This window comes from Hyla sarda, chromosome 2, assembly GCF_029499605.1.
Source record: "Hyla sarda isolate aHylSar1 chromosome 2, aHylSar1.hap1, whole genome shotgun sequence".
NCBI classification, from domain to species: Eukaryota; Metazoa; Chordata; class Amphibia; order Anura; family Hylidae; genus Hyla; species Hyla sarda.
In genome coordinates, this window is record NC_079190.1 from 461,916,341 (window position 1) to 461,944,335 (window position 27,995).

The 27,995-nt window shown below is 44.3% G+C and overlaps 1 protein-coding gene across 1 annotated transcript in view; it reads right to left on the bottom strand.

Moving 5' to 3' along the window:
- Positions 1-27,995, bottom strand: part of TMPRSS15 (transmembrane serine protease 15) — a 311,771-nt gene that overhangs the window by 109,944 nt on the left and 173,832 nt on the right. The gene's annotated exons all lie outside the window — the stretch shown is intronic.

Below are 27,995 nucleotides of genomic sequence, written 5' to 3' on the forward strand. Positions count from 1 at the left end.
AATGAAGACTATTTGTAAAGCTGCTCCTTTTTATTTAAGATACAGTGATTTAATTTAATACAACATGAGTCTGGTAGATAAATACTTCCTAGTAGCAATAAAGTATGACTCTGCTAGAGAACAACAACCGTGATGATGAAAATGATGTCATTTTACCTTGATGTCTTCTAAAAGACTAAAAGAAATCTATGAAGGGGAATAAAACTCTTGAAATATCACATATACTACAGCACTACAGCAGCACCAAAATATTACTATATCAATATATTGGGCGAAAGAAATTTAGTGCATATATATATATATATATATATATATATATATATATATATATATTCTGTATGTTTTTGACATCTTGCTTGTTGCCTGAAAGCATTGCCTCGGGTAGCCTCAAAGGCACAGTCCGTGAGTAGAATTTAACTCACGCTAAGCTGATATATCCTTCAGTATGTTAGTAGCAAATGATCCATGAACATGGGCTATTCCTAAATTGGATATTATCACCTTATGACCCAATTGCTAACATTCTAATGTAACAAGTCTAAAAAAAAAAAGCAATATACTCAGAAGAAGCAGCTGGGAGGCATTTACATGAGTGCACCACATCTTTAAAACAAATGGCTTTTTATCAATTTCCTTAATACTGAGGCAGATCATCCTACTTTTTTTTATCATTACAGCACCCATTGATAAGTAGCAAAGTTGTAGAAAGGTGATTTGCAAGCTCTCCAGGGCTCGGATTTTTTTTTTTTTTTTTTTTTTTACAAGAGCCTCTTAAGCTAGAAAAATTTTTCATAGGGTCTTGTCTCTGGTTGAAATACATGGCAGAATTAAAAATGTGTCTCAATTTACCTATTATGTATTTCCTAAGGACCGGAGGTTTTTCCGTTTTTGCATTTTCGTTTTTTGCTCCTTGCCTTTAAAAAATCATAACTCTTTCAAATTTACACCTAAAAATCCATATGATGGCTTATTTTTTGCGCCACCAATTCTACTTTGTAATGACGTCAGTCATTTTGCCCAAAAATCTATGGTGAAGCGGGAAAAAAAATCATTGTGCGACAAAATTGAAAAAAAAACGCTGTTTTGTAACTTTTGGGGGCTTCCGTTTCTACGTAGTACATTTTTCGGTAAAAATGACACCTGATATGTATTCTGTAGGTCCATACGATTAAAATGATACCCTACTTATATAGGTTTGATTTTGTCGGACTTCTGGAAAAAATCATAACTACATGCTGGAAAATTAATACGTTTAAAATTGTCATCTTCTGACCCCTATAACTTTTTTATTTTTCCGTGTATGGGGCGGTATGAGGGCTCATTTTTTGCGCCGTGATCTGAAGTTTTTAACGGTACCATTTTTGCAGTGATAGGACTTATTGATCACTTTTTATTCATTTTTAAATGATATAAAAAGTGACCAAAAATGCACTATTTTGGACTTTGGAATTTTTTTGCGCGCACGCCATTGACCGAGCGGTTTAATTAATGATATATTTTTATAATTCGGACATTTCCGCACGCGGTGATACCACATATGTTTATTTTTATTTTTATTTACACTGTGTTTTTTTTTTTTATTGGAAAAGGGGGGTGATTCAAACTTTTAATAGGGGAGGAGTTAAATGATCTTTATTCACTTTTTTTTTTCACTTTTTTTTTTGCAGTGTTATAGGTCCCATAGGGACCTATAACACTGCACACACTGATCTTCTATGTTGATCACTGGTTTCTCATAAGAAACCAGTGATCAACGATTCTGCCGGATGACTGCTCATGCCTGGATCTCAGGCACTGAGCAGTCATTCGGCGATCGGACAGCGAGGAGGCAGGAAGGGGCCCTCCCGCTGTCCTGTCAGCTGTTCGGGATGCCGCGATTAGCCGCGGCTATCCCGAACAGCTCGACTGAGCTAGTCGGGAACTTTCACTTTCACTTTTAGCCGCGCGGCTCAGCTTTGAGCGCGCGGCTAAAGGGTTAATAGCGCGCGGCGCCGCGATCGGTGCTGCGCGCTATTAGAGGCGGGTCCCGGCTTCACTATGACGCCGGGCCCGCCATGATATGACGCGGGGTTACTGTGTAACCCCGCGTTATATCAGAAGAGCAGGACCAAGGACGTACCGGTACGTCCTTGGTCCTTAAGGGGTTAAAAGGTTGCTGAATCAGAAATTAAATCAGAAATAAATAAATAAAAATCTCCAGGCTTACTGGCTATACAAGTGCTGATCCTGTTCACGTGCTCATCCCCTTAAGGACCCGGGGCTTTTCCGTTTTTGCATTTTCGTTTTTTCCTCCTTACCTTTAAAAAATCATAACAGCGTAATTTATTTACACTGTATTTTTTTTTTCAATGGAAAAAGGGGAGTGATTCAAACTTTTATTAGGGAAGGTGTTAAATGATCTTTATTCACTTTTTTTCCCCACTTTTTTTTTTTTGCAATGCTATAGCTCCCATAGGGGGACTATAACACTGCACACACTGATCTTTTACATTCTCATAGGAAACCATTGATCAATGATTCTGCTTGACTGCTCATGCCTGGATCTCAGGCACTGAGCAGTTATTCGGCGATTGTACACCAGGAGGCAAGGTAAGGGACCCTCCTGCTGTGTTACAGCTGTTTGGGATGGTGCGATTTCGCCGCGGACATCTTGAACAGCCCCCTGAGCTAACCGGCAATGATTTACTTTCACTTTAGATGCAGCATTTAACTTTGAGCGCCGCATCTAAAGGGTTAATAACACACGGCACCGCGATCAGTGCCGTGCGCAATTAGCCACAGGTCCCAGCCGTTGTTAGAGGCCGGGCCCGACCCACCGTTGCCCCGCGTTATAGAACGGGAGCAGACTCATGACTTACCGTTATGTCATGGGTCCTTAAGGGGTTAAAGGGAATATGTTATCAGTGTCCCCCTGCACTAACCTGTTTAGCTGTAACCGATCAGCTGAGTGGACAGTGGGAGAGCCCTTATCTGCCTCCTCGCCTTCCAGTCGGTGCTCTGATGCTCCCAGCCAGCCATGGCAGGCTGGAACAGCAGAGCACCAATAACACTGATCAATGCTGAGCCAAATGATTGCATTTCATAGTCCCCTATAGGGACAAAAAAATAAAAAATAAGAGTGTAAAAAAAAAAAAAGTTAAGAAATGTGAATAAGCCCTCCCTAATAAAAGTTTGATTCACCTCCCATTTACTATTTTTTAAATAAAATAATGTAGTAAAAAATTATCATAATAATTTGTGGTACTGCCGTGTGCGTTAATGTCCGAACTATAAAAATATAACGTTAAACCGCACGGTTCATGTGTACAAGTAAAAATATACTGAAGTCCAAAATTTGCACTTTTTTGGTCACTTCATATACCATAACAAAAATAATAAAAGTGATCAAAAAGACCAACGTGTAGTTGTAATATTTTTAAGTAGTAAAATAAAATGAAACCTACATATATTGGGTATCTTTGTAATCATATAGACCTACAGAATAAAGACAAGAAGTAATTTTTACCGAAAAGTTCACTGCGTAGAAACGGAAGCCCCAAAATTTCCAAAATGACCTATAATGTCTGTTTATTTGTTTTTGTATTTTTCTGTTTAGGCGTGTATTCACACATTGGGTTGTTCTGAGCAGTTTGCTATTCTCCCTGGATTGGGGGATAGTTAATGTTCTTAACCAATAAGAACTCAGGTGTTGTTATTTATACCAGAGTTCCTTCTCCTGCATTATCTGCTGGTTATTTGTGCAATATGCTAGTATGATGTCTGTTTTATGATGCACCTTGCTTTTGTCTGTCTAGTATTTATCTGAGTTTTAGCCATGGTTATTCATGTTTGATATAGCTTTTAGTCTGCTTGGTTTTATAGGACATCTGTTGGTTTTTAAGATTATATATGTCCTTTCTGCTTAGTTTGTGTTCACACTGTGAGTCTAGTCTAGTGTTACCTGTGCTCTGTATGTTATATTCCTGTTTGGTATCCTGGAGTCTATTCAGACTCATACGGTTCTAGTCTTGCTTGTAACCTGTGCTCTGTATGTATTAATTCCTGTTTGGTATCCTGGAGTCAATTCTGACTCATCCAGTTTCCAGTCTAGTGTTCTATATATTATAATTCCAGTTTGGTATCTTTGAGTCTATTAAGACTCCTCCGGTTTTGGTTTAGTGAGTATTCTGAACACATGGTGTGCCCCGCTGGCTAGTAGTCTATTTGGATTTTGTATTGCTGTCTACTCCTTTTGTGGAGTGGGGAGTCCACTTCAGTGTCCCAGTGTGAACAGTGTCTTATGTTAGTTCTCTATATTCTGCCCTGTTTGTATAATTATATTATATCTGGTTGTCTGGTAGTTTTCCCGTTTCTGTTTCTGGCCTGTGACCGACTATGTATATTATTTGTTTTTACACCACTGCACTTTAGCGCAGGGAGGGACCAGCTCCAAGTTATTTATCCACTGTTGGATGGGCAAGTAGGCAGGGAGAGTATATATAGGGACAGCTTAGGGCTCACTCTCCCTGTCCACCCAGTCAGTCATGACATGGCCTTTATTTAAATTTCATCCCACAAATAAGTTTTTTTTTGTTTCTCTGTAGATTATGTTATAATAAAGTAAATTATGTGATTACAAAGTACAAATGGTGACACAAAAATCAAGCCCTTACATGTAGGTGCAAAAGTGAAAGCATTATGATTTTTAGAAGGGGAGGAGGAAAACACCAAAGTGCAAAAATGAAAATTGGCCAGATACTTAAGGCCAAAATGGGCTGAGTCCTTAAGGGGTTAAAAGGTCACTGTTGTTTCAACAATCTTGGCATAACTCAATAATACAGGCGAAAAGAAACCTTTGTAATATATCTTTCTCCTCTTATCAAGCTGATTACCTATCCACCACCTTTCTACACCTTCATTCACTCTGTAAAAAAAAAGTTACATGCTGCCCATACAAGTCACTGGACAGGGAAGGGGTACAAAGTGAAATGGGAGGGGTACTGGTTCAGACAGTAAGAATTGCTGCTAAATGTACAGGAGCATGGACTCTTGTCAAGGTGACTCTTGTTTTTAAACCTGTCCGGCAAGGCATAAAAAGTGTCTAAAATACATAGGTCTAGCACATGATATGTATTCCACTTTTAGGATTAAAATTGAGCGAGAATTCCGGTGTATTTAGCTTAGTAAATCACACCCATTGTTTTATGAATGAAAACCATGAAACAATACAGACATTTCCAATAAGATAACAAATGCATTTCTCTTACTCTAAAACTTCTCACTTACTTAGCTGCTGAATCATTCTAAAAGGACTGCACCTTGTACAAGACAATGGAACAACATATGAAATAAGGATTTATGAGGCTTTTTAGGCATGAGACACCTACAGAATTGGGAATGCTGTACTGAGTGGTATAGACAATTTTTTATAAACTGACCTGAAAAAAAAAATATATATCAAAAACACATGGCACAAGGTGATTATATAACCATAAAGAAATATTTTTCAAGCTGGAACTAAACAACCTACTTTTTTCTATTTAAAAGTAAGTGCATTTGTTTACTACAGCCAGATTACAATATGGAGTCCCTTGAGGGTCATCAAGTTTTAATAGATCCAGCTAATTCTAGATTCCTTTCTCCTGGCATTCTATTTTTGTATCTTTCTACATTAGTTTGCCTCATCTTCTAATGTGACTGCTCCTAACTGATTTTCTATATTTGTAAGACCATGACATTTTCTTAAAGGGGTATTCTGGGATTTTCTTTTATTTAACTATGCTACAGGGGCTGTAAAGTTAGTGTAGTTCATAATATAATGTCTGTACTTGTATTTGATGGCTGGTCTCACAATTCTTATGTGATATTTGCCCCAATGTGAATTTTTTGCATTTTAGGCTTTTCCCAGATTGCATTGCAGCCCAAGACATTACATCGCTAGTCAGGAGTTGAAAGGGAGCATGGCAGTGCTTCAATGGGTGGAGTGAATTCTGGGTGGGAGAGAGATCATTTTCAACAGGGTGTCAGACATATTGGGCTAAGTCCAACATGTAAGACTCCATTTTGTCTCTGACAAATCATCTCTAAATGAAGTTTAAACTGCTCCTTCAGATATCACTTGAAAAAAAAACATTACATTGTGTAACTTGAATTATGCTTACATCAATTCTAGCACGTTCCCAATTCTAAAGGTTACGGCCAAATTTCATGGTAAATGAGACCAGGAGGCCGCTATGGTCTAACAAAGCCAAAATATATGACTGTTGTTGACATACTGGTGGAGATCACACGTCTCATTATTTCTGTGTGGTCACTGGTAATTTATCCTGTAGATGGGCACTATCTGCAGGGGAATTAGCACAGTGCTGTCATGGGGGTCTTCCTCTGTCCTGGGGAGGCCATATATACCCATTGGTTAAGAAGTCTGTACCACGGGGTCTACTGGATTGACAGCAAGAGATCATAAAAGCACCTGGGAACAGGAAGTAAGGCGGTCAATGGGAACAGAGGACACCAAAAGATGTCATGAGGTAGTAAGCCACCCGCCCCAAGGGGGGGGGGGTTTACATGCCAAGATGAGGGCCCTAAGAGACTGTCCCAGGTGCTGCTGTGTGTCCTGGAAAGATACCCAGTAACCAGTAACATAGTTACGTATTATGTCTTTCCCTCTTTTCTTTGTTCCTATAAACAATACCTATGTTGTTACATGCAACTGGTAACAACAAGTTAACTTCTTAGATGGTAAGAATCAGCGTTAATACGTGGATGTCATTGTGGCAATTGAGATGGCAAATAGATATATTAAATCTCCATTTAGAGATTGTAGTATGTTTAGTATATATAGATATAATACAGTTATTCAGTATGGCATGCAGATTACAGGCATCACTATTAGAATCACTGCCGCAGAACGTTTGGATGTGGCAGCTAAGAGACCATATGGCGGCAAAATTGAAGAGAATAATGAGAATTTTTACGTAATTTTTATTTAATTTAATTTGAATTTATTAACATTTTTTGAGTTCCCATTCTCGTGAGCATCGAACTGGCGGTCCAGGTGAGATACCTCCTGTTTCAGCCCATAGTGCAAATGTTTCATTTAATTAGTTATGATTCATTGTTATCGCTCTATCGATTTTTTGAAATTTAAATTTAAGATTTAATAATAAAATGTGTGGTTACAAAAGACCAAATCCAACAAGGAGTCACATGTCACATGGCGACACAATGACAGAGCCTAGAGGTGACAGCAGCATAAGGAGACCATCATTTGGCAGAATGACACAGCCTGGAATTGGCCGCAGCCAGAGGAGACCATATAGTGGCTGAATGACACAGCCTGGAGTTGGCCTAAATTCTTGGAGTTGGCCTAAATTCTTCAGCTAGAGGTTGCAGCAGAGTTAGGGTGTATGCCAGCCGGAGTCGCAGCGAGAGGTCTGAGCTCCCGGTGTCAGCTAGAAGTCATGTCGCGACCAGCAAACCAGCAGCTGTGATTGATCGTTCACTCGGTTATCCATTTCATCTCAAGTGACATTCGACACCCCCAGTCAACAGTCGGTGGGTTCCTCACACTCAACCCTCAATTGGCATGGCCCTCATATGGCTGCTGCCACCTCCAGGCTCTGCCATTGTGCTGCTCTATGGTCTCCTCATGCTATTGCTACCACCTCCAGGTTCTGTCATTGTGCCGCAATATGGTCTCCTCATGCTGATGCTGCCACCTCCAGGCTCTCTCATTCTGCTGCTCTATGGTCTCCTCATGCTATTGCTACCACCTCCACGCTCTGTCATTGTGCTGCCATATGGTCTCCTCATGCTGATGCTACCACCTCCAGGATCTGTCATTGTGCCGCCATATGGTCTCTTCATGCTGATGCTACCACCTCCAGGATCTGTCATTGTGCCACCATATGGTCTCCTCATGCTGATGCTGCCACCTCCAGGCTCTCTAATTGTGCTGCTCTATGGTCTCTTCATGCTGATGCTGCCACCTCCAGGCTCTATAATTGTGCTGCTCTATGGTCTCCTCATGCTGATGCTGCCACCTCCAGGCTCTATAATTGTGCTGCTCTATGGTCTCCTCATGCTGATGCTACCACCTCCAGGCTCTCTCATTGTGCTGCCATGGATACTGCAACACATAATTAAGGTGCTGGTCCCCAGTTTCAGAAATTCCTTGCCCTAGGGTCACTTTCATGACTCCTGATGCCACCTCCAGGCTGTGTCATTCAGCCACTATATGGTATCCTTATGCTTCAGCCACCTCAAGGCTGTGCCATTCATGGCACAGCCTTGATGTGGCTGAAGCATAAGGATACCATATAGTGGCTGAATGACACAGCCTGGAGGTGGCATCAGGAGTCATGAAAGTGACCCTAGGGCAATGGTCTCCATATATTAACTGTATATTGTAGGAAACATGTGGGTATCCTTGAATTACTCTTCCAGCATTATTGCCATGTTGATACCAGACCAGTAATAAAAGGAATATTGCCAAGGACTAGCAGAAACAGGGAACTGTGGATACTGACCATCGGCTGTTGGAATTGACTGACTATCCCTGGTAGTAAATTTACCATTTTGAAGTTCTTCAGTTCCAGTAGGCTTTAAGTTGTTCATTCTTTGTTGTGGTTCTTCAGTTGCAGAATTGAGTTGTATCATGTTTTCCTGTTCCTCCGATGAGCTATTGTCACTTGAACTCACAATACTCATATTGTCATCTAATAAGGACCCTTTTCTTCAGAGAATGTATCTATCATTTTATTATTTTGAATGTCAGGTGGTATTGTGACAATTTTTGTGACGCACTGGGGTCTCCTCATGCTTCAACCAACTCCAGGCTGTGCCATTCAGACACTATATGGTATCCTCCTACTGATGCCACCTCAAGGCTCTGTCATTGTGCTGACATGTGACATGGGACTCCTTGTTAGATTAGGTTCTTTGTACCCACACGCCGGTTCCTGGGCCACTAAAAATTGGGAGTTAAAACTTCCATTTCAAAGTCCTCAATTTCAATTTCAAAATCTTAGATTTCTATTTAAAATTCTTGTATTTCAATGGTCTTCTCATGCTTTAGCCACCTTCAGGCTGTACCATTCAGACACTAAATGGGCTCCTTATGCTTTCCCCACCTCCAGGCTGTGTCATTCAGCAATTTTATTGTTTTCTGATGCTACTGGGACTGGGACTGGGATATTAACTCCAAATATGTTCTGGTAGCACTAGCTAACATAAATGCTTAATTGAGATTTCAAGATTGATCTTTCAATGTAAGGGGTTATGAAACCCTCTTGGGTACTGCTGATGCCTGCTCCTGACTGCTCCTGTGTCTTTCAGGAATTACTTGGTTTACTGATGCTTGTGGGTTTGGGCCTTACATTTTTGGATGTTAAGCACAAGCTAAATACATGCTTAATAGAAATGTCAACATTGATCTTTCAATGTAAGGGGATATGAAACCCTCTGGTGTACTGCTGATGCCTGCTCCTGACTTCTTCTGCGTCTTTCAGGAATTACTTGGCTTACTGATGCTTCTGGGCTTGGGCCTTACATTTTTGGATGTTTAGCATGAGCTAAATACATGCTTAATAGAAATTTCAACATTGATCTTTCAATGTAAGGGGTTATGAAACCATCATGGGTACTGCTGATGCCTGCTCCTGACTGTGTGTTTCAGGAACTACTTGGCTTAGTGATGCTTCTGGGCTTGGGCCTTACATTTTTGGATGTTTGGCGCTAGCTTAAATACATGCTTAATTGAGATGTCAACATTGATCTTTCAATCTTTGGGGTTATGAAATCCTCTTGTGTACTGCTGATACCTTTTCCTGACTGTGTCTTTCAGGAACTACTTGGCTTACTGATGCTTCTGGGCTTGGGTCTAGGTAATTTCCCAGCAGCATGAGGAGACCACATAGTGGCTGAATGACACAACATGGAGGTGGCGGAAGCATGAGGAGACCATATAGCCTCAATAGGGGTGTAGAACACTTTTTCTTGTCCTAACACGCATAGGGAGTGTGCTGTGTTAGTGAAATAATGCTGTTATTCAGTATGGCATGCAGATTACAGGCATCGCTATTAGAATCACTGCCACAGAGCATCTGGATGTGGCAGCAGAGAGACCATATGGCATCAATATTTAAAAGAATAAAGAGAATTTTTATGTAATTTGAATTTAATTAAATTTGAATTCATAAAAAATTTTGAGTTCCCATTCTGGTGAGCATCGAGCTGGCAGTCCTCCGCCAGGCGAGATACCTCCTGTTTCAGCCCCTGCCTCTCAGCACCCCCCTGACTGTTAAAGTGCGAATGTTTCATTTAATTAGTTATGGTTCATAGTTATCACTCTATCGATTTTTTGAAATTTAAATTTAAGATTTAATAATAAAATGTGTGGTTACAAGAGACCGAATCCAACAAGGAGTCACATGTCACATGACGACACAATGACAGAGCCTAGAGGTGACAGCAGCATAAGGAGACCATAATTTGGCAGAATGACACAGCCTGGAATTGGCGGCAGCAAGAGGAGACCATATAGTGGCTGAATGGCACAGCCTGGAGTTGGCGGCAGCATGAGGAGACCATAAAGCCTCACAATCCATAAGATAAAAAGATGAATTTTCAAATTTAAATTGAAGATTTATGGTAGTTAGTGCTACCATAAAAATGTTTAGGTAATGTCCCAGCAGCATGAGGAGACCATATATTGGCTGAATGACACAGCCTGGAGTTGGCGACAGCATGAGGAGGCAATAGGGCTTCACAATCCCTTAGATTAAAAGATGGATTTTCTAATTTAAATTGAACATTTATGGTAGTCAGTGCTACTATAAAAACTTTTAGGTAATGTCCCAGCAGCATGAGGAGACCATATATTGGCTGAATGACACGGCCTGGAGTTGGCGGCAGCATGAGGAGGAGACCACAGTACCTCACAATCCCTAAGATCAAAAGATGAATTTTCAAATTTAAATTAAAGGTTCATGGTAGCTAGTGCTTCCATAAAAATGTTTAGGTAATGTCCCAGCAGCATGAGAAGACCATAAAGTGGCTGAATGACACAGCCTGGAGATGGTGAGAGCATGAGGAGACAATAAGGCTTCATAATCCCTAAGATTAAAAGAAGAATTTTCAAATTTAAATTGAAGATTTATGGTAGCTAGTGCTACCTTAAATATTTTTAAGTAATGTACAAGCAGCATAAGGAGACCATATAGTGGTTGAAAGACACAGCCTGGAGTTTATGGCAGCATGAGGAGACCATATATGTTACGCCAAGCGCTCCGGGTCCCCGCTCCTCCCCGGAGCGCTCGCTACACTCTCCTCACTGCAGCGCTCCGGTCAGATCCACTGACCCGGGGCGCTGCGATACCGCCTCCAGCCGGGATGCGATTCGCGATGCGGGTAGCGCCCGCTCGCGATGCGCACCCCGGCTCCCGTACCTGACTCGCTCTCCGTCAGTCCTGTCCCGGCGCGCGCGGCCCCGCTCCCTAGGGCGCGCGCGCGCCGGGTCTTTGCGATTTAAAGGGCCACTGCGCCGCTGATTGGCGCAGTGGTTCCAATTAGTGTTATCACCTGTGCACTTCCCTATATCACCTCACTTCCCCTGCACTTCCTTGCCGGATCTTGTTGCCATCGTGCCAGTGAAAGCGTTTCCTTGTATGTTCCTAGCCTGTGTTCCAGACCTCCTGCCGTTGCCCCTGACTACGATCCTTGCTGCCTGCCCCGACCTTCTGCTACGTCCGACCTTGCTTCTGTCTACTCCCTTGTACCGCGCCTATCTTCAGCAGCCAGAGAGGTTGAGCCGTTGCTAGTGGATACGACCTGGTCACTACCGCCGCAGCAAGACCATCCCGCTTTGCGGCGGGCTCTGGTGAAAACCAGTAGTGACTTAGAACCGATCCACTAGCACGGTCCACGCCAATCCCTCTCTGGCACAGAGGATCCACTACCTGCCAGCCGGCATCGTGACAATATAGTAGCTGAATGACACAGCCTGGAGTTTTCAGCAGCATGAGGAGTTCATATGGTGGCTGAATGACACAGCCTGGAGTTTGCGGCAGAATGAGGAGAATATATGGTGGCTAAATGACACAGCCTGGAGGTGGTGACAGCATAAGGAGACCATTTGGTGGCTAAATGACACAGCCTGGAGTTTGTGGCAGCATGAGGAGACCATATAGTAGCTGAATGACACAGCCTGGAGTTTGTGGCAGCATGAGGAGAACATATGGTGACAGAATGACACAGCCTGGAGGTGGCACAGCAGCATCAGGAGACCAGAAAGTGACTCGGTGACAGAGTGGTGCTGTGGGTGGCAATACCAGTACCTGGTGACGAAGGTGGGTGAAAAAAGGTCTGATGCATAGGAATGTTTGTAACGAGGGAGCAGCACCTTAAATATGTGTTGCACTACCCATATTTGTGAAGTGTTGATGTGGCACCATGGTCAATCTATTCTGATGCATCAGGCATTGGTGGTTGGAAATCTTGGCTGATCCATGTCTGATTCATCTTCACAAAGGTTAGTTTCTCCACATTTTTCGTGTACAGACGAGTTCTCCTTGGGGTGACTATGGCCCCGACGCACTAAACACCCACTCTGATGGCACACTAGAGGCCAGGCAGGACAGCTTTTCCAGAGCAAACTCTGCTAGTTTCAGCCACAAATCAAGTTTGGCTGGCCAGAAGTCCAGCGGCTCTTCAAAAAGTGTGTTGGCATGGGCATGTCAAGGTATGCGACCACCTGCTAGTTCAGGTCCTGCTCCAGGTCTACCTGCTGCTGATGAGTTGCTTCACTATGCAGGTGAAGAAAGGTACTCATCAGCGACTGTAGACTCAGGCTGCTGCTGATGGACCTGGTACTGCTCCTGCCACCCCACCCCTCCCCAGCAGCCATGGCAGTGAAAGATGAGCACAGAGGGCCCCCTGAGTGAGACCTGCTAGAGGATGGATGATGGCGTCTCTATGCAACGGCCAACTGACTACGTAGGATGTCTCTGTAGTAGGTCAGTTTGTCCTTCTTCCCAGTGGGTGTAAAAAAGGCCCCCATTTTGTGCCGGTAGCTAGGGTCCAATAAGGCGGAGAGCCAGAAGTCATCCCTCTGCCGAATGGTGACAATTCGGCAGTCACTATACAAGCAACTGAGCATGCATCGTACCATTTGTGCTAATTACTCAGGGGGACTCCCTGCCTCCATCTCCACTGCATACTGACACGTTGTGTCTGGGTCCTCTGTCTCGCCTTCCTCATAACCCTCTAGTTCCTCTGGATACTCCAGCTCCTCCTCTCCTGTCAGATGACTAGAAAAACCTCCCATTTTGCGAAACCTAAACTGTGTTCAACCGTGCCCCTCCCCCTTCCTTCTCCTCCTCCACTTAAGCCCCCACCGGGGTCATCTGAGATGTAGGTTCCACATCTCCAGTACCCTGACCAGCCATCGTTTCCAACATGTGTTGTAGGAAATGAAGCAGTGGAATGACCTTGTTCATCCCGTAATCCTGGCGACTGACTAATAATGTGGCTTTCTCATAGGAAACCATTGATCAATGATTCTGCCGCTTGACTGTTCTTGCCTGGATCTCAGGCACTTAGCAGTCATTCGGTGATTGGACAGCGAGGAGGCAGGTAGGGACCATCCGGCTGTCCTGTAAGCTATTTGGGATTCCGCGATTTCATTGCGGCGATCCCGAACAGCTACCTGAGCTAACCGGCATTACTGTACTTTCACTTTAGATGTGGTGTTCAACTGTGAACACCGCGTCTAAAGGGTTAGTAGAGTGCGGCACCACAATCAGTGCCGCACGATAGTGGGTCCCGGCCGTTGTTAGAGGGCGGCCCGACCCACGCCGTCGCCCCACGTTTTAAAACGGGAGTAGACTCATGACGTACTGGTACGTCATGGGTCCTTAAGGGGTTAATAAAGGAAATAACATTTTCCGATTTTATTAGTGTATTGCAAACATTCCTCCATAGTCTGTATACCCGCATCATGAGGGATGCGGATATACGGGCTTTCGACGTCAATTGATGCCAAGGAGTAATGAGGGCTCCAATCGAACTATTTCAAACAATGAATTCAATCTCCTATGTCTCTTAAAAAAGAAGGAATTTCTTTTATTATTGGGGACACCAGCCAGTCCAGGTAACTGGATTTGGCTTCAGTCACTGAGCCGATCCCCGCCATGATCGAGCGCTCAGGGGTCGGCTCAGTGGCTTATGGATTTTTGGGAGAATGTATCAATGGAGAAATTTCGGTTGCGATGGGATTAATTTTTCTGCATTTTTTTCGGAAATCACTCCCTTGTCTAAGTGATTACATAATAAAACCCTTAATTTTTCTTTTATTTTATGAGTTGGATTGTGGGTTAAATTCTCATAAAAAGTGTTATCATGAAGTTGTCTTTCGGCTTCAAGATCGTGGCCAGCCTCATACCAAATGACCATCGCTTCTCCCTTGTCAGATTTTGATATTAAAATGTCGGGATTGAACATTAGGTTTTTTAGTGCTGAGCAATTCCTCTTTAGATAGATTAGGAATGGGGGAAGGATAAACCAAGGCTTTTATATCTTTTAACACATTCTTGCTGAAAATATCAAGGGGGCTTCCCGGAGCAACTGGAGGATTAAAAGATCTTTTTTTTGCCTCCTAAAAAATGGGGTCGAGGACATGTCCTCATCAGTATTATGAGCATGGGTCAAATCCCCAGAAAGTTCTGCAAGAATATGGTGTACAATCTACTTCATACTGTGTAAATTATTTTACAATAGTGAAACGCAAAGGGTCTATTTTGCATGGATCATCTCCCTCACAATTCACTGCTTGAACATCTTTATTTGTGTAAAAAAATTTTTTTTTAGATTTAATCTACGAATGGCTTTAAAGAAATCTATCTCGAAGTCCTCATATTTGAAGGGCTCTGTTAAGCCGTAATTTAGTCCCTTTTCCAACGCTGACAAACAGGGTGTAGATAAATGTATGTCCGTTAAATTCACAAACAATGATTCCCTCTTTATTGATTCCAGGAGACACTCTTTTTCCTTTTCCACAATGGAATCTTCGCTGATCTCTTCTCCTCTGTTTTTCCTCCTCCTTTTACAGCCCCTCGTCTTTTCCTCCTAAAAAAACGGGATTAGCATTCATCGGATTAGCAATGGTTTCTTTTGTGTTACTGACTTTGTCCGATCCACTAGATTCAGATTCCGTAGTTAGGAAATCTGTAGTCAACTTTTTTTGTGCGTGGTATTTTCTGTGGCCTCTATTCACATACTGATTTTTTCCACGGCGTTTCCTAGAGATTTCATTTCCTGAAGTAACTTTAGCCCTGGTGAATATTGCTTTAGTTTCAAAGTATTTTTTGTCTTGCATATATTTGTCTCGTTTAATTTCTTTTAAAGGGGTACTCCGGCCCTAAGATATCTTATCCCCTATCCAAAGGATAGGGGATAAGATGTCTGACCGTGGGGGTCCCGCCGCTCGGGACCCCCGCAATCTTGCATTCGGCACCCACCTCCCATAGACTATTGTCTTCATCACAAGCAGCAAGGAACTCTGGGTTGTTTGCAAATTGGGATGGGTGCTTCTAAATGCAAAGCCCTCTAGGTGTGCGTTTACACTCTGCATAAGCTATTAAAGATTGTATTGTCCAGAATAATGGGGTTTCTTTTTCTGCAAGTGACTGAACTTTGTATTGCGAGGTTTTAGTACTTAATACTTGCCATTCGTCCTGTGTCTCACATGCAGTAAAAAACACCCTTGCCTGTGTTCTACCTGTGCTGATAGCTGTGTCTATGGACGCATTGGTGATTTCCAAGTCCATTTTGCTAGGGGTGTTCCAACCGCATGCCTCAGACATGTGTAGGTGAGAGATCCAACAACAAGCGCATGATGAGAGTAAAAAGAAACGTTTGGCACCGCTAGCTACTCCTCCATTATGCAATGTAAATAGACAGCGTTTAGCAAGTGTGTTGGTCTGTGTGTAATATCGATCGAGGCGGTGCTCTTATCCCAGAAGAACAAGACTTCATCATATGTAAGCAATAGAGGACATGCAGGTAATTCACTCACCACCAGTCTTGATCGAAGAAATAAATTGAGGCTTTATTGAATTCAGAGCATGTGTCATCATCATCATCAACAACAAGTGTCTGCACGTCACTTATGTCCTCCTCAGGTTCCTCAACAGTGTCTGCTTCAGGACCCTGAACACAGGCTACACCACCTCCCACATCCCTCTCCTAATCACTACTTGCCCACCTAGCGGAGGAAGCGGCGGATGTCTCCTCCACTTCTTGGCTGGGCAGTAGCTGCTGATTGTCCTCTATTAGATTGTCCACACTAAATAGTGGAGCTGAACGCACAGAATAAGATACTTATGTAGGGGAGGGAATAGCATAGGACAGAGGCAATGGGAGGACAGGGACTGCTACCGGGCCATGCCAAGTGAGGGTTGTGTCTGAGGAATCCACCGACTGTTGACTGGGGGTGTCAGATGTCACTTGTGATGAAGTGGATGACCGTGTTAACCAATCAATGACGGCAGACGGGTTGCTAGCTGATACCAGGAGATCAGGCCTCTCGCTGCGACTCCTGCTGCCACTCGCCTCTAGTCTGCTGCGACCTCTGCCTGCGCCTGATGAATTTAGGCCTCTGCCACTCCTCTGTGCATGTCCTGGCACTTCTCTGCCTGACATACTTATTGGGTATATGAGGGGAGTACAATACGCTTCACTATGCTTAAAACATTATTTGTCTAGAACAGCAGCAGGTGTGTACTTTTGGCTGTCCTTTCACAGTATCCAGGCCATTGAGACTTTAACACAAACAAAATAGTACACCACTTAGATGTACATATTTGGTATGCCATTATAAGGGAATAAAAATGCACCACAGTATGCTTAAAAAGGATTTGTTTACAACACAAGCCAGTGAGTACTTTTGCCTGGCCTTTCACAGTATCTAGGCCCTTGAGACTTTAACAGGAATAAGATAATACACCACTTAGATGTACGTATGTGCTATGCACTTATGAAGGCAGAAAAATGTGCTACAGTATGCTTAAAAACATGTTTGTGCACAACACCAGCAGTATACACCAGTGCTGCAGCACACAATCGCTATGTACTACACCCAAAAATGTACAGCTCTGTAATAGTACACTGTAGATGCTGAATCACTGCTGTAAAAAGCTTCTGTGCAACACACAGCGCAGTCTGTCCCTATCTTTCTCTCTGCAGTGAAAGGCTGAAGTAACTGGCCGCAATATGGCTGCCGATTATATAGGGCTGTGACATCACAGGGGTGACTGGTTGCTGATAGGCTGCATTCTGCATGTGACTCAGGGTCATCCCGCCTACCCTTGTTCACGCCTTCCCAGGATTCCTTGCCCCATGTCCTCACATGTGTATCTGCCATTTTAGATGCCCTGGAACCTGGACCGCACTAAATAGAGTTTAATGAAGCGATTCGCGTGATAAAATCTCAGCGATATTCACATTAGTGTTGAATCAAATTTTTCATGAAATTCGTAACAGGTTTGGATTTGTCACATTCGATTCGCTCATCCCTAGTTATATTGATTTAGGATACATATATGTATAACCTTTGTCTTTATATACTCATTTTGTTTATTGATCATAACCAATAAATCTGCATAGTTAATAATACCTATGTGTTATTTCATGATATTGCAATACATACCACCATAGTGTAAATCAATGAGCTTTAAAATATTCTGGGTAAATATTCAGGCCCAGAGATATGAATTGCATTATAGATAAGATAAGATCACATATATTAAATTACTGGTGGCTGCAGGTCATGATGTCACAATGACATAATGACTGCCCACCATAGCGGGATAGACACAACATTCATATGGGGGTCATCCTGTGGGGGGAACTAATCCTATGTTGAAAGCCTAATTGGCTGCATTTGTGGGAGTGGTGTGGGATATAAAACCACACCTCTCCAACAGGTAGGGGCGTGTATATCGTTGGCAGTAGTTCTCTTGTAGGCTACTGTATTAGGTCTCACGTTCCCGGAGAGTTAGTTGGTGGTTTCTGTGTCGGTCCTATCCCCCGTCCTCTATGAGGTTTTTAAGGTAAGCGCCGGTTCCCGGCTTCTATGTGTCCTGTTTATCCCCAACCCCACTGCTCCCTGTCAACGTTGTTCTGGGGCAGGGTACTGCTCTCCTCGCCAAGGCCGCCCTCCCCCCACGTTCCCGGACCCTCCTGCCGGCTTTGCTGCCGCTCCCGGGAGTCCAGGAGTCCCTGGTCAACAGCAGGGCTCCGCCCCAACCTGGTTCTCCTTCGGCCTGGTGGCGCCGCCGGCCAGGGGCGGGGAGGCATCTTCATGCTGGTCCCGCTGCTCCGTTCCCTCACGTCGCTCGCTGGCTCCGGTCGGCGCCGCCTCACGTCACTCACCGAGGGGAGGCCGGCACGGGTGCCGATCGGTGTATTCGTCCCACCGGGCCTCGCGCTCCTTCCCCTCTCCAGTCTCACGGTGTGTCCTAGACATGGCGGGGAGACGGGAGGGGAGGGTCACGACTACACACTGCACGGGGGAGGGGAGGGTCAGGGAGCAGCCCGGTCTTCAGGCCTGGCGGTGGCAGGCGTTCGCCGCCGGGCCCAGGGAAAAAAATAAATAAATATATATATATATATGTATATTGTACATAAAGGGGAGGAGTTTTTGTTTTGGGGTATTGCTGCATATGGGGGTCTCCCCTGGGAGACAGGGCATGTAAAAGACTATAAAACAAGAGGGTAAAAGGCATGCATGCGCTCTCCTGGGGCAGCACATAAAAAATCCAGGGTGCCACTTCTCGCCTGGGCCACCTGCACAGGGCCTCAGTGAGTTCAGTGAGCGCAGGGCTTCACGCCAACTCAAAACACAGGTCTCCATGATCTCCGTAGCAACGGGCCCACAACTCATGAATGCTCCACGTTGTTGCTCAGTTCCCATGGCTACCAGACCTCACCAGTGGCTCCCTTCAGCTCAAGGCAGGGAGAGAATTGCGTACTCACACAGTACCACTCGTAATTTCCTTTTTCACGGTCGCTACTGGAGACCGCACATCTACTATGCTTCCAAAATGGCCAAGGCTCTCGCGTTGTCCCTACAGCTCAGAACAGCAACAGGTCAGTTCCCGTGTCTAGTAGCTAGGTGAAGTTGAGTTAGTCGCAAATTCATTAGTTTTTCTTTTCCCCACCGGCACCCTTCACTGGCCCGGATAGGTTTGGCCTGAGGTATGTCCCATCGCTCGGACATTGAGGATGCCCTCTCCATTCCAGAGACCCCCACCAGGGCTTCGGACCGGGGCAGCATGCCGTCATACCGAGTATGGACCATTCCCAGGTTGATGGAGGAGTTAAGGAGAAGGGACATCCCCTTCCCAGCCTCAGCCAGGTGAACTATATAACCTCCTCACTGCCGACCAAGCCCCCAGGGGCAGTCAAGAAGCTGTCCAGGCTCAGGCGTCAAGCGCCTCGCTGTCCCAGCTTCATACTATGATGGCAGACGTCCTAGCGTCAGTCGCTGGCTTCCAAGCCAGACTGAACCTTATGGACACCTCCAAGAGTAGTGTATCTGCTCCCACTACAGCAGCTCCCATGGCTTGTACCTCACAGGCTACGCCTACAGGTACACCACAACTCCCACCCAACATCACCCCGGCGCATCTCATCCCGGCGCCCATTAAAAAGAGATCCTAGAGGGCAAGGATGTCAACCTTGCGTCCCTCCTGATCGCTACGACAGACATCAAGGACACCAAGACTGTCGCCTGTGGTGAGCTGGCGGTGACATTCAAAAGCAAGGACGCCAGGCTCAACAGGTCCTTGAACGTCACCGAATTTGTCCTTGCATTTGGCCTCTTTAGGGACGTCATCTGCTCGCACAGCCCTAGCCGCAGGGTCGAGTTAGACCTGTATCTGCACAGAGTTATCCAGATGGCTCATAAATACGGGGGCACTACGTTTTATGATTACCAAAAATCCTTCTCGGCCAAAGCAGCTGCAGCTTACGCCGAATTCAACTATACAACTAACTGGGGGGTCGTTGATACGGAGCTCTATTGCGATCACTTCGCAGGCATGAAAGCTCCGTCCTGCGCTGTGTGCGGACTCACCTCCCACTCAGCCAACTGGTGTCCTAGGAGCAGCGACCCAGGGGAGCCTAGCTCCAGCAGGGGCCCCAGCCCCCACCCACACCTCTGCTCCTCAGAGGAACACAGGCGCTCTAGACAGGCTGGGCAGGCCGGTGAGGTCTCTGCAACAACTTCATTTTCTCCTCCTGTCAATACAGCAACTGCAGACTCCTGCACATATGTCTCACCTGTTACAGAGCTCATCCCAGCTCAATCTGCTCCCAGAAGGGCTCTCAGACGTGACTAGACGTGGTGCAGGTCCTGGCCGGGGTCCTCGCCTTTCACCCTGATCCCAACTGGGTCAGTTGGTTGGTGGCTGGGTTCTGTGACGGATTCCACACAGGCTTGGTTGCCCTCCCACAGTGTACCTATGAATGTCACAATTTGGTGTCAGCCCTTGCTGACACAGAGGCGGTGTCCAGTCTGATCATGTCAGAGCTGGAAAAAGGATTCATGATCGGTCCTTTTGACACGCCTCCTTTCTGCACTTGGAGAGTCAGCCCGCTGGGGCTCGCTACCGGGAAGTTCAATAATAAAAAGAGGTTAATATACGATCTCTCAGCTCCTTATTCGTCTGTCATACCCAGCATCAATGCTTTAATTCCGTCAGAGGAATTCTCAATGAAGTATTCATCCATTGACCAGGCCATACAAATCATCCTGCAGTTAGCGAGGTACACCTGGTTGTCAAAAGCAGACATAACCGATGCTTTTAAATTACTCCCTATTAGGCCAGACCTCTGGCAGTGGCATGGCTTTAAATGGCTAAACAAATATTACTTTGCCACCAAACTCACTTTTGGCGCAAAGAGTAGCCCTTGGCTTTTCGATCAGTTGGCCACAGCCCTTCACTGGGCACTCCAAAATGTCACCAACTGCCAACACACCATACATCATTTGGACGATTTCTTGCTGCTTGAACACCCCAAACATACTCCAAGTAACCTTTCCTCACTGCTGGCTTTGTTCAAAGAGATTGGCGTCCCTGTCGCTCCACACAAAACAGAGGGTCCCTCCACCCAGCTTGTCTTCTTGTGTATCATCCTGGATACCGGGAACATGCAAGCGAGACTACCATAGGACAAACTGGCCAGAATCCGGGAGCGACTACACAGCCTCTCCAGGTGTCGTACGGTCTCTAGGGTCGAGCTTCAAAGCCTCCTGGGAATGATGGCTTTAGCCATGAGGATTATCCCTCAGGGGAGAGCATTCATTTCCAGGCTCCTGGACCTTCTCCCCTCAGTCTCTGGCCAGAGGCAGACTATTCACATTGACAATGAAGCCATGGCAGATCTACTTATGGGGGACCAGTTTTTAGACAAATTGAATGGGGTGTCTTTCTTTACTCCTGGAGCATCAGAACTGTCCCCCACTGTGCGGTCCGATGCTTCTGCACTCGGGTTCACAGCTATACACGAGAATCAGTGGCTGGCAGGTCCTTGGCCTCCAGAGATCGGCAACATTCCCGGTTTCAAAGAAACCTCTGCACTGTTCGAGATATATCGCATTGTAGTGACCGCTGCAGTGTGGGCACGGTTTTGGAGTAACACGACTGTTCGCTTCATATGCGACAACACGGCCACAGTCGATATACTAAACAAAGGGCGCTCTAAGTCCCCCCACATCATGCGCTTCGTCAGGAAGTTCGTGTTGCTAGGACTCGAGCACAACTTCCACTTCTCAGTCGAACATATTGAGGGCAGGTTAAATGCTGACGTGTTCAAGAAGCTGGGTCGTTGGAGTTCTGCTTGCTTTGATGTGCCCGACCCTTCAATGGAAATGGCAAATGTTTTTAAGATACTGGCTCTGTAAACTAAATAAAATCAAGTTGCACCCTATTTCTGACTTTTTGCCCTCTATAGGCGTACCCACGGTCGCGGTACTTTGGGCACACTTCAACTGCTGTTTCCTTACTTCTTCTTATGTTCCAGGTTCCATAGGAATTCAAGGTTAGGTCGGTAAGTCATCCAAATCATGTTTTCTCCTTAGGTTATTCATTCACGGCTCTTTGAGCAACGACCACAAGTTGAAAGCCTAATTGGCTGCATTTGTGGGAGTGGCGTGGGATATAAAACCACACCTCTCCCACAGGTAGGGGCGTGTGTCGTTGGCAACACCCACCCTACCCTCCCTTTTTTCCTTCTTTCGAGACATACACTATCATAAACCCATGAAATCAAATCATATTAGGGTATGCCCTCTATAGGCGTACCCACGGTCGCGGTACTTTGGGCACATTCAACCGCTGTTTCCTTACTTCTTCTTATGTTCCAGGTTCCATAGGAATTCAAGGTTAGGTCGGTAAGTCATCCTAATCATGTTTTCTCCTTAGGTTATTCATTCACAGCTCTTCGAGCCACGACCACAAATTCAGGGAGTTACCCACAGGGATGATTTACATACGTATAGGGGTCTCACTGCATAATCTATCTATCTATATATCTATCTATCTAGTGGATTCTAAGCTTATTGTTTCCCTATCATTATATGTATATATATATATATATATATATATATATATATATATACATATAGCAACAGAAGAAGGAAAGCAGCACTTCCAGGCAATCAAATGGTAGTCAAATGGGGTCCAACACGCATCCAAAACAGCAAGGCGACTGCGGCACACAAATTCGTGAAAAAATATAGTTGTGTATATTCCATGAACAAGAGCGACGTTTCGGTGTTCCCACAACACCATTCTCAAGCTAAATAACAGTGATCCAACAGGATATTTATACATACAAGTGCAAATCAATTACAATCAATCAGTGTACATAATCATACAAAATACAAATTCAATTAATACAAAAGCATAATAAAGTGCAAGAACACGTACATAAAATTGTTAAAAATGTGATAAGGGGTATATAAAATACCCAGATATAGTGATTAATATAATAAAATTACCACACACTTGTGTAGTATGATTAAAAACAGAGAATGGTCTTATGATAATCAATTACAAACATGTGTGCTTATTAATATAAATTAATACTTATGTTTGGAGAAGGCGGGATGTTCAAGACACTCCACATGCATATAAGTGTATGTCCGCCATATCAGCATGGGTGATTATACATTGCGGCTGCGCCGCATTCTATGTAACTATAGTAACAGATGTTGTGAGGAAATGTGACCAATCAGATGGCGCCCCGTCTCCTTTCCCACAGTGCTTCTGTGGCGGTCACCTGATCGGTTATGCTTTTGTATTAATTGAATTTGTATTTTGTATGATTATGTACACTGATTGATTGTAATTGATTTGCAATTGTATGTATAAATATCCTGTTGGATCACTGGTATTTAGTTTGAGAATGGTGTTGTGAGAACACCGAAACGCCGCTCTTGTTCATGGAATAAACAAAACGTTATTTTTTCACGAATTTGTGTGCCGCAGTCGCCTTGCTGTTTTGTATATATATATATATATATATATATATATATATCTATATCTATATATACCGTATTTATCGGGGTATACCACGCACCGGCTTATAACACGCATCCTCATTTTACCAAGGATATTTGGGTAATATCCTTGGTAAAATGAGGGTGCGTATGTGTGTGCATGCGTATACACTGTTTCTGACCCCGCAGAAGCCCCCAGGAAAGGCAGGGGGAGAGAGGCCGTCGCTGCCCGCTTCTATCCCCCTGCCTTTCCTGGGGTCTAGAGCCCTGCTGCCGCCGCTTCTCTCCCGCTGGCTATCTGCGCCGCTGCCCGTTCTCTCCCCCTGGCTATCGGTGCCGCTGCCCCATTGCCGGCGCCGATAGCCAGGGGGAGAGAAGCGGCGCCAGCAATGGGGCAGCGGCGCCGATAGCCAGGGGGAGAGAAGGGGCAGCGGCACCCATTGCCGGCGCCGCTGCCCCGTTGCCTCCCCCATCCCCGGTTGTATAATTACCTTGTTGCCGGGGTAGGGTACACGCTGCTTCAGGCCTCCAGTGTGCGTCCCCTGCGTCGTTGCTGTGCACTGCACGGCGCAATGACGAGTGACGTCATTGCGTCTCGCAGCGCATAGCAACAACGCAGGGGACGCACACCGGAGGCCTAAAGCAGCGCGGACCCGACCCCGGCAACAGGTAATTATACAACCGGGGATGGGGGAGGCAACAGGGCAGCCGCTGGGCCTTCTCTCCATCTGTCTGTCAGCGCTGGCAATGGTGCAGCGGCACCGATAGCCAGGGGAGAGAATAGGCAGCGGCACCGATAGCCAGGGGGATAGAAGTGCCGGCAGCAGGGCTCTAGACCCCAGGACAGGCAGGGGCAGAGAAGCCGGCAGCGACGGCAGGTCTCTGCACCTGCAAAGCCGCTGCAGTTCATTGATTTAAAGCGCCCGCTTTAAATCATTGAACTGCAGCGGCTTATCTGCGTATAACACGCAGATAGACAAAATTTTAGCCTAAAAAGTGCGTGTTATACGCCGATAAATACGGTATATATATATATATATATATATATATATATATATATATATATATAATGACTCAAATGTATTTTATAATTGATTTAAACACGTGGATCACATGCACATAGGACTCTAAAAAAAAATGTTGTATATAAATTCTTTATAATTCTTTATTTTTTTCTTTCCCATAGACTCTAGAAACTCCATCCAAACCTGATCTCCTCAAATGACTAATGACTATGCATAAATAAATAATGAATATGTATAAATGACTAATGAGATAAATAGAGCTGGGTTGTAGTAGAAAGCGTAGCCATGCAGAGTAAGAAGGATGGTAAGAAAGGCAAAGACCAGACCCCAGCTAGATGAATCTCAGAATTTTTACAATTCAAAATGCAGCCCTTCCAGACAGCTTGACATGGTAATGATCCTGTTCAAAGAGGCCACTGTCATTAGGCAGTACTACTACCATTAAGGGGCATACTTGGTCTGCAACAACATTAAGATAGGTGGAACATATCAAAGTGACATCCACATAAAAGCCAGGGGATGTCAGAATATCCCACTGCCTCTACTGACTGGCTTTCTTTCTCAGACTGCATCTTGGAGCCTTCTCAACAAGTGTGCCCATCTAAATTACTCTTCCATTACTCATTTGTCCAGTTCTGATGCTCGTGTGCCCATTGCAGCCACTTTAGGAAGCACAAAAGGGTCAGCATGGACACTCCAACCAGTCTGTAGCTATGCAGCCCCATACACAGGAACTGAATTATTTTTGACACCTTTCTATAATAGCAACAAGCATTAACTTTGTCAAAAATCCATTCTCCAGTAACTCTTGTGTACGCTACAACCAGATGGACCAGCCCTCGCACATCCAATCATATAGACCAGCCCTCGCACATCCAACCAGATAGACCAGTCCTCGCACATCCAACCATATAGACCAGCCCTCGCACATCCAACCAGATAGACCAGCCTTCACACATCCAACCAGCTAGACCAGCCTTTGCTCTTTCACCTCATCAATGAGACTCAGATAATGGGTTCTGTGGTTGGTTTGTTGTCCTTGCTTCTGGTATGGAGTAACCATTGGCTTCTATGAACAACCCCCAAGACCTTCTGCTTTAGAGATGCTTTGGCACTTAAATATTCTTCTTTTAACCCATCAGCTTCAAGAACGGACTGTTTATTTGCTGTCTTATATATTCCAATACTTGATCGGTGCCAATGTCATGATAATAAATGTTTGGAGCCATCTGCTTCCTGTTTCGTTCTCTGCAAATGCAGCCACCACAACTACCACAGGGGCTTCATATACACGATGCTCTTATTTGTACTGTATTTACACCAGAATAGTGTACATAATTTGCTAAATTCTTCCTGCTGTATTGGAGTTCAGCATTTTAGGACCATAAAATTATACATTTATTGTACCATCAATAAAAAATTCCTAACAACCATTTGCAATGCTTCTGTGACCAAGACCAGAATTCCATCAAGGCTTGTACCCCAGTCACTGATGCCTGGTGAATGAAGGGGGTCCCACCTGCCACTGTTCTAGAATGTATTATGGAAAGAAACATGGTGCATTAATATTGATGCTGTTAACTTCCCTGAAAAATTAATAATTTTATTTATTTATTAAAGAGTATCAATTTTATTAATGTATGCGTTTGCCTGCCCACCTATAAGTAAGTGCTGAAAATAAATGATAACTAGAAATTGCATTGTGATATCTCTGAATGGGAAATTGATTCTCGGGACTATGAGTGAGCTGTAAAATGTCATCCATCTATACAGGAGCCAAGCATTCCTCCCTTTCTAATATACAGTATATGAACATTGTTTGCTCATTTGAAGCGGCGATGAAAGGCTGCTTTATTGTTTGTGTAGTGCGAGTATTTATTGTCTAGACTTCTCATCTATCAGTCTAATTACGGAGGCTTCCTCTATGATCCCAAACTCCATTCTGAGAGGAATGTATGCATGATACTGAACGTATGCTGGGATTTTGTTTATGGATGTCAGGAGCATCTATTGTTCTGCAAATGAGTCAAGCATCTGTATTAGCTGTTTTAGGAATTGATGAGAATGTGCTCAAATACCATATTGTCATCCAGGGTAAACACAGGCTGTGGCATTCAATGACCTTCTATGCCTGTATTCCCAGGGACACCAAAAAATAAACAAATCAATAGCACATTCAAGTACTGAAAGTGCCATTTAATCTACTGCACTCATTAAATCTGCACAGTGCTACTTACTGGCATGTGGGGCCACCTTCATTCACCAGGCATCAGTGACTGGGGTACAAACCTTGATAGAAATCTGGTCTAGGTCACAGAAGCATTGCAAATGGTTATTGGGAATTTTTTATTGATGGTACAATAAAGGTATAATTTGATGATCCTAAAACGCTGAACGACAAGATACAGTGGGAAAAATGTAGCAAATGATGTACACTATTCTGGTGTAAATGCTGTATAAATAAGAGCACCGTGTATATGAAGCCCCTGTGGTAGTTGTGGTGGCTGCATTTGCAGAGAACGAAACAGGGAGCAGATGGCTCCAAACATTTATTATCACATATTTGGTTCCTATGTTTGGTTCCTTTTTAATGTTAAAGGGGTTTTCCGGCCATAGACATCTTTTCCCCTATCAAAATGAAAGGGGATAAGATGTCTGATCGTGGGGGGCCCGTCGCTGGCATTCTGTTCCGGGCTGATGCTCCAATCTTGGAAACCTATGAGTTTCCAGTATTGGAGACGTGACATCACACCACGCCCCCTCCATTCATGTCTATGGGAGCGGGTGTGATGTCACAATGGGGCATGGCGTAAAATCACGTCTCCAATCCCGAAAACTCAGAGATTTCCGAGATTGGATCAGCAGCACGATCAGACATCTTATCTTATATCCTTTGGATAAGGGATAAGATGTCTAAAGCCGGAATACCCCTTTGATCACAACAAAAATCACCCAAATGGCCCTGACTTAAAATTTACATACTTTGCAATGTTTGGCCTTCTTGTAGACGCACAAGGTGTCAAACACACACACAAGGTGCCCAACACACACACATACAAACTTATAAATGACAATTAAATCTTAATTTACCACACCTGTTGCTTTTTAACTTGCAAATATTGTCTATGCATAAATAGTCAATGAGTTTGTTAGCTCTCACGTAAATGCACTGAACAGGCGAGATATTGAGCCATGGAGAGTAGAAAACCACTGTCAAAAGACTCAACAAGAAACAAAGTAATTACACTTTATAAAGATTGAAAAGGCTATAAAAAGAAATCCAATTCTGGAAAAAGACAGCACAGTTGTTTCAAGGAGCACAATACAACAAAACTTGAAAAAAAAATAAATAAATAACTGAGCAGTCCAGTCAAGTTGCCAGAAAGAAGCCTTCACTGCTCCTGGTAACAATATACTTGACAACA